Source organism: Harpia harpyja, chromosome 15 (assembly GCF_026419915.1).
Source record: "Harpia harpyja isolate bHarHar1 chromosome 15, bHarHar1 primary haplotype, whole genome shotgun sequence".
Lineage (NCBI taxonomy): Eukaryota > Metazoa > Chordata > Aves > Accipitriformes > Accipitridae > Harpia > Harpia harpyja.
Window position 1 is genome coordinate 16,234,598 of NC_068954.1, and position 12,403 is coordinate 16,247,000.

A 12,403-nucleotide genomic window follows, 5' to 3' on the forward strand; every position below is an offset into this window, starting at 1 on the left:
TATAATTAACACATCTGGCTTCAGGCAGCTTCTTCTTTTTTTCAGCCACCTGAAAGCGCAGTGGTGTAACTTTTAGACACAGTATATTGAGAAAAATTGTAATAAAGGATTATATAATATTTCATTTGTCATGAAGACTGAAAAAAATCACACATAACATATTAAAAACAAGATAAGGAGAGTGTCAAAGTTGTGGAAACCCCATTCATCTTATTAAACTGAAGAGAACTTGATGGCAGTAGATCACAGCTTGTTCTACCTGGGAGCAAGGAAGATGCTCTGAAAATTGTGGGTCAGCACTAAAACTCCTTGGGCAATGCAGTTAAAATGTGTAATCCATCATGAAACTGTATATAAAGCCACAGTCTAATGTTTGGAAAAGGTGAATCTTTTTTTTTATTATTTACTGTGCTAGCAGAGAAAACCTGGCTTGCCCTCTACTATATAGAGCAGGTCCCACATCCAACTATGTGTGCAGAAGATATCCTGTACTCACATTGATGTACTGAACATAATAATGGCAGTGAGTAGATTTTTTTCTCCATTTCCCCATTCTCATTTCTTACTGTAACTTTTAGTGTATTCGCCCTCTGTTTGGGGACGCGTTTAATTTTAATGAGGTAGTGCAATGACAAAGAGCCTCAGATGAGCAGCTCATGGGACAAGTCATTAACCTTATCTTGTTGGTAACATTTTCTCATGTCATCTCACACTGTCGCCTTCTGGCTGTAATTTATACTGTAACCTTAAAACATTTCTGAGAGAGCGAGCAAGACACTAAGGTCTACCAAAACTCACTTAGGCACATCGCTGCTGTCAACTGGCACTTGGTACCTCTTTGCTGGCAGCGTATCATCTGCCTCTCTGGTCACACCATCTTTCTGATGATGGTGCCTCTCTCCAAAAGCCTGGGCTGAGACATTGGGAAAGCAAAGCAGCAATGAGGACGTTGTCCAATGGAAGGACAAATCACAGCATTTTGTGTTCTTGTTTAATAATGGTAGACAAATCCATTGGAAAGGCTTGTGTCATTTTGTCTGAGTGTTTGTGGGATTTCTTCTTTTTTTTCCTGAGATTCTCCACTGAGATTTTTGCATCTGAGATTTCAGCACAAAGTTATTTTTTCAGCATGAACCCTTGTTACAAAAGCCGGAGTTGGGGATTACAGGAGCTGATTTACAGTCAGAGGATATGAAAATTATTGCAAGGTAAGTGGAAAGGACTGGATACGGAAAAGAAAGCAGCTGTATGGTTTCCTGATCTGATAAGGGCTGCTAAAGGAATGACAATGTGGATGATGTGCACATACAAGGGAACTTGGTTCCTGAGTCAGAGTAGACATGGTAAGAATTGTGTGGTCTGTAATAAGAAGCTATGGAAATATGACTGAAGAATTTGGCTGGAGGAAGAGACCAAAAAAGTTTGATTTGTCACGGGCAAAAGTTAACCTGGATTTGCTGTGGCAATTTAGCAGCTGCAAAGTGTCAGTGACTGTTTAAAAAAATTATTTTGATGAAATCTTCAATTACAGTTTCAGGATGATTCAAAAAGAGGAATCATTATCCATCTCTTGAACTCTGCAGGATTTTTTTCTACCTTTGCTAGGTCCTGCTCTTACTTAACATCAGGGAACATTTTGGAAATGGATGTTTGATTTGTAGAAGAGACAGCAATAAGAATACTAGGGAGAGGCAAAGTCAGATAAAATGAGTTTCTATTTTTTACTCTGCTGTTGACATTGAAACTTTTGACAGTTCCTTTAATCTGTCTTTTCTGTGTCATGCATAGGTAGAACTGGAAAAGTAGAGCTTTTCTCAGGAATACTTTCCATGTGAAATTATAATTTTTTTCCATAAGCAAAGGATGAAAACATGAAAAAGGGCTTTTTCTTTTCCCACATTCACAAACTTTCACTCTCTTCCAGCTTTTGTAGAGCTGAGAAATAGTAAGAGAGTGTGAAGGAGAGAAGGAGAAAAATACATTTCATTTTTTAAAGTAGCACCTTCCCTTTTACATGCTTGACAATGATTTCCAAACACAACACTTTCTCTTGAAAAGTAGCACTTCTAGTCGTTTCCTACCATTTCACAGCTGGTAAGGCTACAGGTGAAACCCACATGGAGAGTGCACACACTTCTCAATTCTGCAACAGAAAACTTTGGCAAAAATCTTCCTGACACTTTTTCTTTTAATTTTTTTTTCTTTCCATTTTTATAAGCTGTGCCTCTGTCTGACAAATAGCTTCTCCTTTAAAACAGGTTTTTGTTCCAGTTATACTTGCAGATGAAGAGTATGCTGGAAAAATGTTGGCTGTCTTTCATCGTGGATGTCACAATGTTCCCCAAGGGCTCCTATAAGAGGCTTATTGCTTATAAACAATTCATCCATCCTGCAGGAGAAGAATTAACCTCAGAAGCCCAATAGCCACAGGATCAAAGAGTCAAATTATTGAACCAATAAAAAACATGGAAGAGCAAAAGCTAAGACTCGGGGTAAGATATAGGATTTCACACATGGGTCCCCAGTGCATCATAGACACAATTTGGGTGCCAGCGTTCGGGAGAGCAGTCCAGCTCCAAGGCCTAAACCTGATTAGAACACAAAAGGCTAATTTTAAAAAAAAATTCCTTTAGGCACATAAAGTTCTTCAGCTGACTTTGTCCAAAGGTGCTTCTACCTTGACTGGCCTATTTGTATAGACACGTATAGCCTGTTTTAACAGTGCGTGGTCCCCAACTAGGGTTTTTCCATGGCTACATTGCCAAAGGACCCAGTGTGCTGGGCTGTGCATGGTGTTTCTATGTATAATCACAGGACCGTGATCTGCTCTGAAGCATCAGCCACCTGATTCTGGTCCTACCATCTCGCTGGATGGCTGAGAAGCAGGGTAAACCCTGCTGCTTTGGGGTGCCAGTGCCTGGCCATTATGTTTCCAGCTGAAGCAATGCTTCCAATTGAAATAAAAAGCACATCCCATCCCTGTGAAGCAGGGACTGTGCATGGTGCATGTGGATGTGTGAACATGCGGGCTGACCTCTGCCTGCACCTGGACACAGCAGGGCTGCCCGTGGCCTTCCTGAATCCTGTAGCCCTCTCCCAACCAGGGTAATAACATGTATGTCTAATTTCAGTTTCTTTATTGAAGCTAACATATCATGATCGAATATGTGAAGATATCACCTGCAAATGCTGCTTTAAATATCCTACACCATATATTGATAGAGAATTTTGGCTGTGGCCAAGTGGCTTGGCTAAATAAATACGTTCGAAAAATGCCTCCTTTTGCCTATCCAGATAACGCAGAGCTGGCAAGTGAATATCTTTCTTCTAGACTGGGTTTTACATAATCATTTCAATATTCCATTTTAATATGCCCGTGTATCTATGGATGAATCTTGATTGTTCTCAAGTGAAATATTGTGAATCAAATCACGATGGCAGAATCTTGACTATTTAATTAATGTGTTAGCATGTATCTGTAATACTTGATTCCTACAAATGACAAAATTAACAACTTCATTTAACTATGTTGTTCTCAGTGGAAAAGAGCACACTTAAATGCTCCATGGTGCTATTTACACCTGCTTAATTACTTGTATTTACAAATTGTCTAAATTAGCTTCCTATGGAGGAGCATGGGGACCACAGTCCATGAATAAAATTAAAACTTCAGACTTCAAATGCCGGTTTGGTATGCTGCCTTTGTCAGAGGTGATTCGGAGTCTGTTCATAGGAGGAATAATCCACGGCTATTTATAAGTCTTCCTATCTTGGACCCACAGACACCTCAGTTTAGATCAAAATTGTCATTTTATGTCATGCTAGTAGAGAAAGGGGGAGTGTTGTTATTATTACTATTCTGTTTTGTGGGAGTGAGCAAGAGGCATTGGAAATGTGGATCCTCTGTTATCTTTAGACTTGGCTTATGTGTCCCATAGTAAAATCACTCGCCCATCCGTTTTCAAACCCAATGCTGAAATGTGTAACCTGTTCTACTTGCCAGGGCGAGTGCTCTTATTTAGATAAGGGCTTAATGTGGACATATTTTGCACCTGGATTTTAAGTTTCTGAGTGGCTCCTGCCCATTTAATAGGCCAAACCAAACTGTAGCTCCACGCTGTTGAACACCATGCTGCGATCCAAACTTCATGGCTAAGTTTGTGACCCGGTGGCTCTGCCAGGCAGCCCTGATCCCCTTTCTGTAACAAGTACCAGAATTTGGTCCTATTTATTGCCTATGGAATTCAGGACTCACAGACTCATGGCCTTTGAAAGCCAGTAATTTGTTTTAGAGAGGGCAGCAGTTTTAAATGAGGTGCTTTGAATAACTCACACTTGAAGTTCATGGCATGCTTTATAAAGGGCTGAATTCACCAGTGGCAGTGGGAAGGAGACCTAGCACCTGGGAAATTATTTCACTGGGAAAAATGAAAAGCATATGTCAATATTGAATGGATATATTCATGTGATATACTGATTTTGGAATGGGGCTAGAGGGATATAAGGGATTGACCAAATACAATGCAGGCTAAAAATAAAACATTGATGTATGTACATAGAAAGTAGAAGTATACAAATAAAACTCTAGTCAATTTGTTACTAATTGTCCCATTAAGTACCCCAAATCATCTGCTTCTTTCTTGTTTCTTTTGGTAATTCTCAACTGTTTCTTAATACCCTATTTGTAAAAGAGTGAAGAATATTGAACAAGCATGGTTCAATCATCTTGATGACAACCAGAGAAATTCTTTAAAGTCAGAAGTAGAAGAATAGCTGTCCTTTTATGCCCTCTCCTTAGAAATTATATATTTAAAAGTACAGCTCCTCTTCACAGTTCATTAAGAGCAATTGTATTCTGTAAACGTATTCCAAGACAAAATTGAATTTCACATATATTTTTAAAATTTTATTGAATCTTAGATGAGAATACTGTTTTATTGATTGAAATCCTCACAGACATGGAAATCAATTTATTAGTCTCACTAAAAGAGCAAATTATTTTCTAAAATTATTTTCTATTTATCAAAACAGAATGTACATAAATGTAATGAAATCACATTAAAAATGAAATGTAGAAGTCACAGTAAAAATCTTGTGCTTTATTAGATTTTTTTTTTTAGGAGTTTACAGTTATGTTTGGCATAGGCTGCACAGCATTCTTTTTTTTTCCACTCTGGTAAAAAATCACAGCTATAATATCTTCTGTGCAAACTGAAAAAACTAGTAGAATAATCAACTCTGAGACAAATATGTAAAATTTCTTCAGATGAAACAAACATGAAAGCACAACTTTATTCTCTGAAAATAGATAACCAACAGATGATAAGTTTATAAAATGGTGAAGATGATTAAAACTGGTGCTATTAGCCTGCAATCTCCACTGCTGGAGGCGGATCCTCCTGCACTGTATTCCTCCATCCAGGAATGTTATCTGCAGGAGGCAGAAAATTCTTTGCTCAGTGGAAGATTCTAGGTGCATGTTAAACAGTTAATAACAGCGTTAGTAATATTTAGAGCTCCTGTAAGACGATGAAGCATTCAGAGCCTTCTCCATCCCTTCATTCATCCTTGCAACAGCCCTTGCAGGAGTCAGGAAAGCGTTACCATCTTTATTTTTCAGCCAAGAAAATGAGGAATCGGGGTATTGAGGTGTAAGTGCAGGCAACCCAAGGGAGAGAGGAGGTGCCAGCCTGGCGAAACAGCTCTGTCTTCCCTCTGAACAGTCTCAGCACCCAGCGTGAAGCTGCCCTGGTCAGGGTCCAAGCACTTCATGCTCAGGCAGTTTTGGCAACTGGTGTCAGTGGGGCAGAGCCAAATCTCCATGGACATCTCTATTGTTTCTTCTTCCTCTCTCTTATCTAGATCCTTATCTAGATCTGCTCTATACACAATGTTATTTTGGATTTATCTTGTAAGCGGAGTATCATGTTCCAAAAAATAACAATAAAGATCTCTTACGCTAAGATGGGGGAGTCTGTTGTACCTGTGTAATTTTGCTCTGCTTTTATTCCATGTTTCTTCCTTGTACGAACAAACTTGTAGGTGTTTGTGAAAGGGTTGTGGCACAAGGTTTAGGACCCGAGCTCTGAGGCTGCTTCTTTTTTGTTTCTTTCCCACTGGAGTGTTTCTATTTTGTATAAAGCAATTAATATTTGCTGGGCTAGCAAGGAAGACTGCTCATGAATAAGAGACTGACTTGACGATACCTACATGGAACATTGGGGTTGTACAAAGCCTGGTGTCAGCTCTTGGCCCCCAAACAAGCAAAGCGCCGCTCTCAGAACTGCTGCATTTTGTGCTGGGGAAGTACCTCAGAACAAAGACAGGTCAAGAGCAGAGAAACCTGCCTTGAAGTAACCCATAGCTTGGTGGTTGAAGCAGGGACATGGGTTTTGAACCTGGATCTTCCACAAGCCTGAAGACTGTCTTGACCCACAGGACTGCTGACAGCTTTTGGGTTTTGGGGTTGTTTTTTTTTAATCTGATGAGAAGTTCTAGGCTGAATGCAAGAAACGGTCTTGATGAAGTTTTGTCTTTTTATTGACCTATTTGTCTCCCAAATTTTGGCAAAGTGGCAATTCAGAACAAAAAATGTTTCATCAAAAAACCTCAGGTGAGCTCAACTTTAAACCCTCGCACTGAAGTTTATGGCATTTGGGTTAGGATGTCCTACAGTAGGTCATTTTGCTTCCATACTTACAGTTGCTTTTAAAATATTACACTCTGGAAAAAAAAATCATGTTACCTGTGCTTCACCACAGGCTCCAGAAACTACCTGCTTTCAAATGGAAGTATTTTTAGAGGCCCCCATTTAGATGACAGATCACCATGCCTGGCAGAGCAGGAAGCACCCACCAAGGACAAGCAAGGTCACAGCAGAGGAGGTGATGGGTGGCTGGAAAGAGAGGGAGATGTAAAACGGCCTGATATCATCTCCAAAGCCAGTACAGTCTCTGCCCATCTTCACTAACTTTTTCTACTGACAAGCCTCTAAACCAATAAACCTGTGAGGATTAAAATAAGGCTAAAAGGGTATAAAGAGTAGGTGTCCTGCCCTGGCACACAAGGTAATTCCTGAAGCCGAGTCCCCGGGGGGGTTGCGTTCAAAAGAGTACACACCACGGTGAAGGCACGATGCAGCCTGGCAACACTTAGAAGCAGCCTGTTGCTGCTTCAGAAAGTCACAGTAAAAAAGACCAGCAGCAGAATAAACTACTACTGGTGTGGAAAACGATTGTGCAATTACATGATATTAGAGCCCCAGCTCTGCCTGAAGCATGCTTTGGTGCTCGTGCTTCACCATTTTCTCACTGAAAGCCAAACTGTGATCTATAATGATGTTCTGAGAAGGATTAGAGCAGAGAGATTATCACCAGCACCATTTACTTCCCCCTAGCCATTAGCAGGAGGGGAGTCCCTACAGATAGCTCCCTTTTGAGAAGTATGTTGGATTTCCATCAGCAAGAGATGAACTGTGTGAACCACTGAAATAGTCGGTGGTTTTTTACATATAGAGAGGTCCTGATGTCTGGAAATTAGCTAAAATAATTCCAAATCCTGTGCAGAGGTGGTAAGAGAGCGAAAAACATTTCTGATCAACATGGAAATCCTGCAATGTACCTCATGTGTGGCTGAACTCTCTTTGAGTTTCTTTAATTTTCCAGTAGGAGTGCTGTCTTCTTATTAGTATTATCTGAATAATAAGGTTTAGAGTATGAATGAAATTGTCTTGAAAACAAAATAAGAGAGTTTGTGGAAAGAGCTAAAGTGGTGTATTGGCCATTGAGGGATGCTAGGCTGGAGGTTTCTACAAATAGAAGATGACAAGTAGTGGACCATGCCCCAGATTGGGATGAACACAGGGAAAGCCATTCATTTTATCATCCTAGTCATTAAGAATTGTAAGTTGAGGACAAAAAAATATAAATTCAATCTGTGGATTTTCTTTGTACACAATAATATCTAAGCAAAACAAAATCTAAGCAAACTATTTTCCCTCCTTACTTGCTTTGTACATAAACACTCTAATTAACAAAACAGGACATCCCCGTGTGTCAACTTCACGGTCTATTTTTTTCCTGACAAAGTGAGTTTCTTTAATTAATTAAAACTTTTTTTGCTATACAAAAAAGGGCATTAGCTGTGTTTAAAAACAGTAGTTTAATTATATATTTTAAAAGTGCTAATTCGTATTTGGGTATTAAAACTTGCTGCTAGATGCAGTGTAATTACTCACGTATATCAAAAGCTTCCTGGGAGCCTCTGCAGTTCTTCAAGGCCAGGTCTAATGGTCTTTTCTCTCTCAAATTGAGGGCCTTGCTGGCTAATTAACTTTGCTGTTCCTTGACAGGGATTTCATTTTCATTTTGAATGCTGCTAACTGATCTTCCACCTCTACCATTATTATCTTGTATCAGGTTCTTTATTTCTTCTGAAATTTATTTCTGGAAGTTCATATCACTTCAAATGGACATTCTTGATGCTCCCCCTTTGACATCGCATGGGAAATGTATGTATGGAGCATGTTTTTTCTCCATAGACAATACGATTTGGCAGCCAGGCTGCCGGTGTGTACTCAGCAGTGCACAGCACCTGCTCAGGTATCTTTTGTCCTTGTTTTGCCCCTGAAACGCATAAGAATTTCTCCTTCTGCAATTCTTTGAAGTGAATCCCAGCTATTTCCCCTCCTATGCTCTAGCTCTAAGCAGGTTGTATCATGGATTTAAAGAGCTGAGCCAGGCTTGAGGTGAAGATGTTTAGAGGACGAACTGTGAAATGGGAAGGGAGAAGGGAAGGGAGAAGGGAAGGGAGAAGGGAAGGGAGAAGGGAAGGGAGAAGGGAAGGGAGAAGGGAAAATAACCATCTCAAGTGCTTGTACAAAGAGTCTGAATGAATAAAAAAGACTGCATATATACATGAGACTCTTCTTTTCAGGTTAGTTTTGAGAACTGTGAAGATCCAGGTCCCATCCCTGTGCCCCTTTGAGCCTGGTTAGCAGCTGGTTTTGTAATAATCACTCCAGGAGTGCTCCTTTGCTGGATGCTGAAACTGCATGTGGTAAGTGATACTCTGCCCTGCCCCCCAAAAAAGCTTGTGGTCTCAATAGGTAAGGCAGGTGAAGGAAGTACAGTGTTCCTAATTTTGCTTTTTGAAGGCTGTCAGGAAGTTAAAGGAAGTCTTCCACTTTTATTAAAATCGATTTCTATGCATCTTGCTTCCTTGTGTGTACGTAAACTCCCCAATTCTACTCCCTTTCTTTTATTAAGGAAAGACTTTCCCCATGGAAGTGCATATGAAGCAATAATTAGCTTTTGAGGTTGGTTAAGTGCCAAGCTTCTGTCAAAAATAATCACATGTCACTTCTTTAAAACAGTTTAACAATGATCAAACTACTTTAGTCCAGCTATTAAGCACATTTTAAACAGCTTTTTAAAAGTTATAAATAACTTAAAGCCAGCCAAGTAAATGCAGAAAATGGGAGCAGAAATCAGAATAAGGCCATTGTCTTTCACATATCACAGTGGAAGGGTCAAGCTGCAACTGTTTAAATTCACATCCTAAATTCAAGCATGGCAGGCATCTTTACCTTCATTGTTTTCTAGTAACTTTTAAAAGGGCAGATTTTTTGACTGAATGAGTTATATTTAAAACAGCCATTTAATTTTTAATTTTTTTTACCAAGCATATTTCATTAAAATACAAAAAACAGAGAAAGACCAAACTGATAAATACCAATTGACTGTCCCAACTTTAAAACTTTTGTTACCAATTCCTGTTCAACAGCAAGATGATTTTAGCCCCATTCAGGTGACATAAGATGGTGCCTGTGCTCACATATGAAAAAATGGTATTGCTGTTACTACCTTTGCAGTGTTGTTTTTATACCAATGAAGCCTCCTACATAGTAAACACACATGCTGTCTACACCGTGACCTAGAAAAAGTACATTTGCAGGAGTGAAGCGGGGGTCTGGACCAGCTCTGCAATCTTTAGACAAACCTAGAGTTATCATTTTCCAGTGTCAGTCTCTAACTTAGATTTTTTTTGAGAAGTTTTATGTTGTGGTCCCTTAATGTTAAGATGACATTTTAGTAACAGGTACCATTTCATTAGTGACAGGTATAATTAGCTACAACTGGGGTTATCTGAAGACAGAGTGAGTTGCACCTGAAACAGCCTGAGAGGTAGAATCATAGGACAGTTTGGGTTGGAAGAGACCTTTAAAAAGCATCTAGTCCAATCCCCCTGCAGTGAGCAGGGACGTCTTCAACTAGATCAGGTTACTCGGAGCCCTGTCCAGCCTGACCTTGAATATTTCCAGGGATGGGGCATCGACCACCTCTCTGGACAACCTGTGCCAGTGTTTCACCACCCTCTTTGAAAAAAATTTCTTCCGTATATCTAGTCTAAATCTACCCTCTTTTAGCTTGAAACCATTACCCCTTGTCCTATTGCAATAAGCTCTGCTGAAAAGTTTGTCCCCATCTTTCTTATAAACCCCCTTTATATACTGAAAGGCCGCAATAAGGTCTCCCCGGAGCCTTCTCTTCTCCAGGCTGAACAACCCCAACTCTCTCAGCCTGTCCTCATAGGAGAGGTGTTCCATCCCTCTGATCATTTTTGTGGCCCTCCTCTGGACTCGCTCCAACAGGTCCCTGTCTCTCCTGTGCTGAGGACCCCAGAGCTGAACGCAGGACTGCAGGTGGGGTCTCACCAGAGCGGAGCAGAGGGGCAGAATCACCTCCCTCGACCTGCTGGCCACGCTGCTTTTGATGCCACCCAGGATACGGTTGGCTTTCTGGGCTGCAAGCGCACATTGCCGTGTCATGTCCAGCCGGCTCATCCACCAGTACCCCCAAGTCCTTCTCTGCAGGGCTGTTCTCAATCTCTTCATCCCCCAGCCTGTATTGATACTGGGGGTTGCCCTGACCCAGGTGCAGGACCTTGCACTTGGCCTTGTTGAACCTCATGAGGTTCACATGGGCCCACTTCTCGAGCTTGTAAAACACAAAGTATTTATTGCATTTGCAGAAAGGATGCTTAGAGAAGATGGAAATGGAAGCAGTGTGATGAGCTCTGTGTTTGATAGACATGGACGGGCTCAGTAGAGCAGCCACTAACGAACAGTGATGAAGTACCTGGCTTGGCAAAATGCTGATCCCTTTTGTTAGTGGGGGTAAAACCAATTCAGTGCAGTGAGACCAAGGTTAAATGATCAAAGCCACAGGATTTTCCTGACTGCTATCTTCCCGCAGGTTGGCATACATGAATTTAACAGAGCTATACCAATTAACACTGATATTAAGTTTAAAAGCAAACAAAAGGTGTCTGATAGAAGACACAGCTTGAAGCAGTATTATATTATGATTTGGTTCCTCCTTTTTTTAAATCATTCTGTTGATAAATTTTTATATGCCCTTTGATTTGCTGTGCTGTTAAATTTCCTATTTCCAAAACTTATTTCTCTAGTTACTGCTCTATAAAACAAACAAGAGGAAGTTTTCCTCCTGTACATGCTATTATAAAGATTATTTTTGTCTCAGGGAAGCTTCCAATGCCACCTTCTGCATTGTAATTATCATAATTACAGAGCAGTGACATTTGCATGAAGCAGCAATTGCATCAGGAATACCTAACTATTCACCCCACCCATTGAAAAGGTGAAATGAAACAAAATCGAGCTGTTCTCCTGATTTGAAGTCATAACACAATTAAAATGACCGGCAATTGTTGCAATGCAATTGAGAACAGGAGGGTAATACATGCAGGACTCCTGTGCCAAAATGACTGGAGGTACTTACCCGTGCCTGGGTCCAGGTAAGTCACTGGGACACAGTGGAGATGGATTCGGCATGGAGGCTGCCAGAGGGAGCTCCATCTTCACGCCTCCTGCTATCCTGGAAGGAAGCAACACCACCCCAGACTTTCTAAACTCTCATCCACATACACAGTAAATCTGTTTGTCCCCAGATGCTCCCAGGTCCTCCATACTCTGGTGCTGGAGGTTCAACTCATGCTCTCAGCTGTGGTAAGGATCAGTTCCCCAGTCAGCTCATGGCTTACTCTATCAGACACCAGTACACAGATATGCAAACACTGCACTAATAACTCTATTAAGAGCACTTTTATAGATATGCACTTCTATTAACAATGTCATCAACATAATAACAGCTGCAGAGCCTTCTGCAAACATTGGAGGAAAGTGGAAACAATTAACTTTATTTATCGTATTCTTTCTCCTTGAATTCCCCCCCCCCCCAAGATTGATTAGTTGTCACTACTTGCTGAACATCAGCTGGGTTTATTTTAGTGACAGAATAGTTTTTCACTAACCCTTAAAATCCACCATGCTGTGAATTTGTGTGGTTCTCCATAAGATCGTCAGACTTTCAAGCTAAAAGAG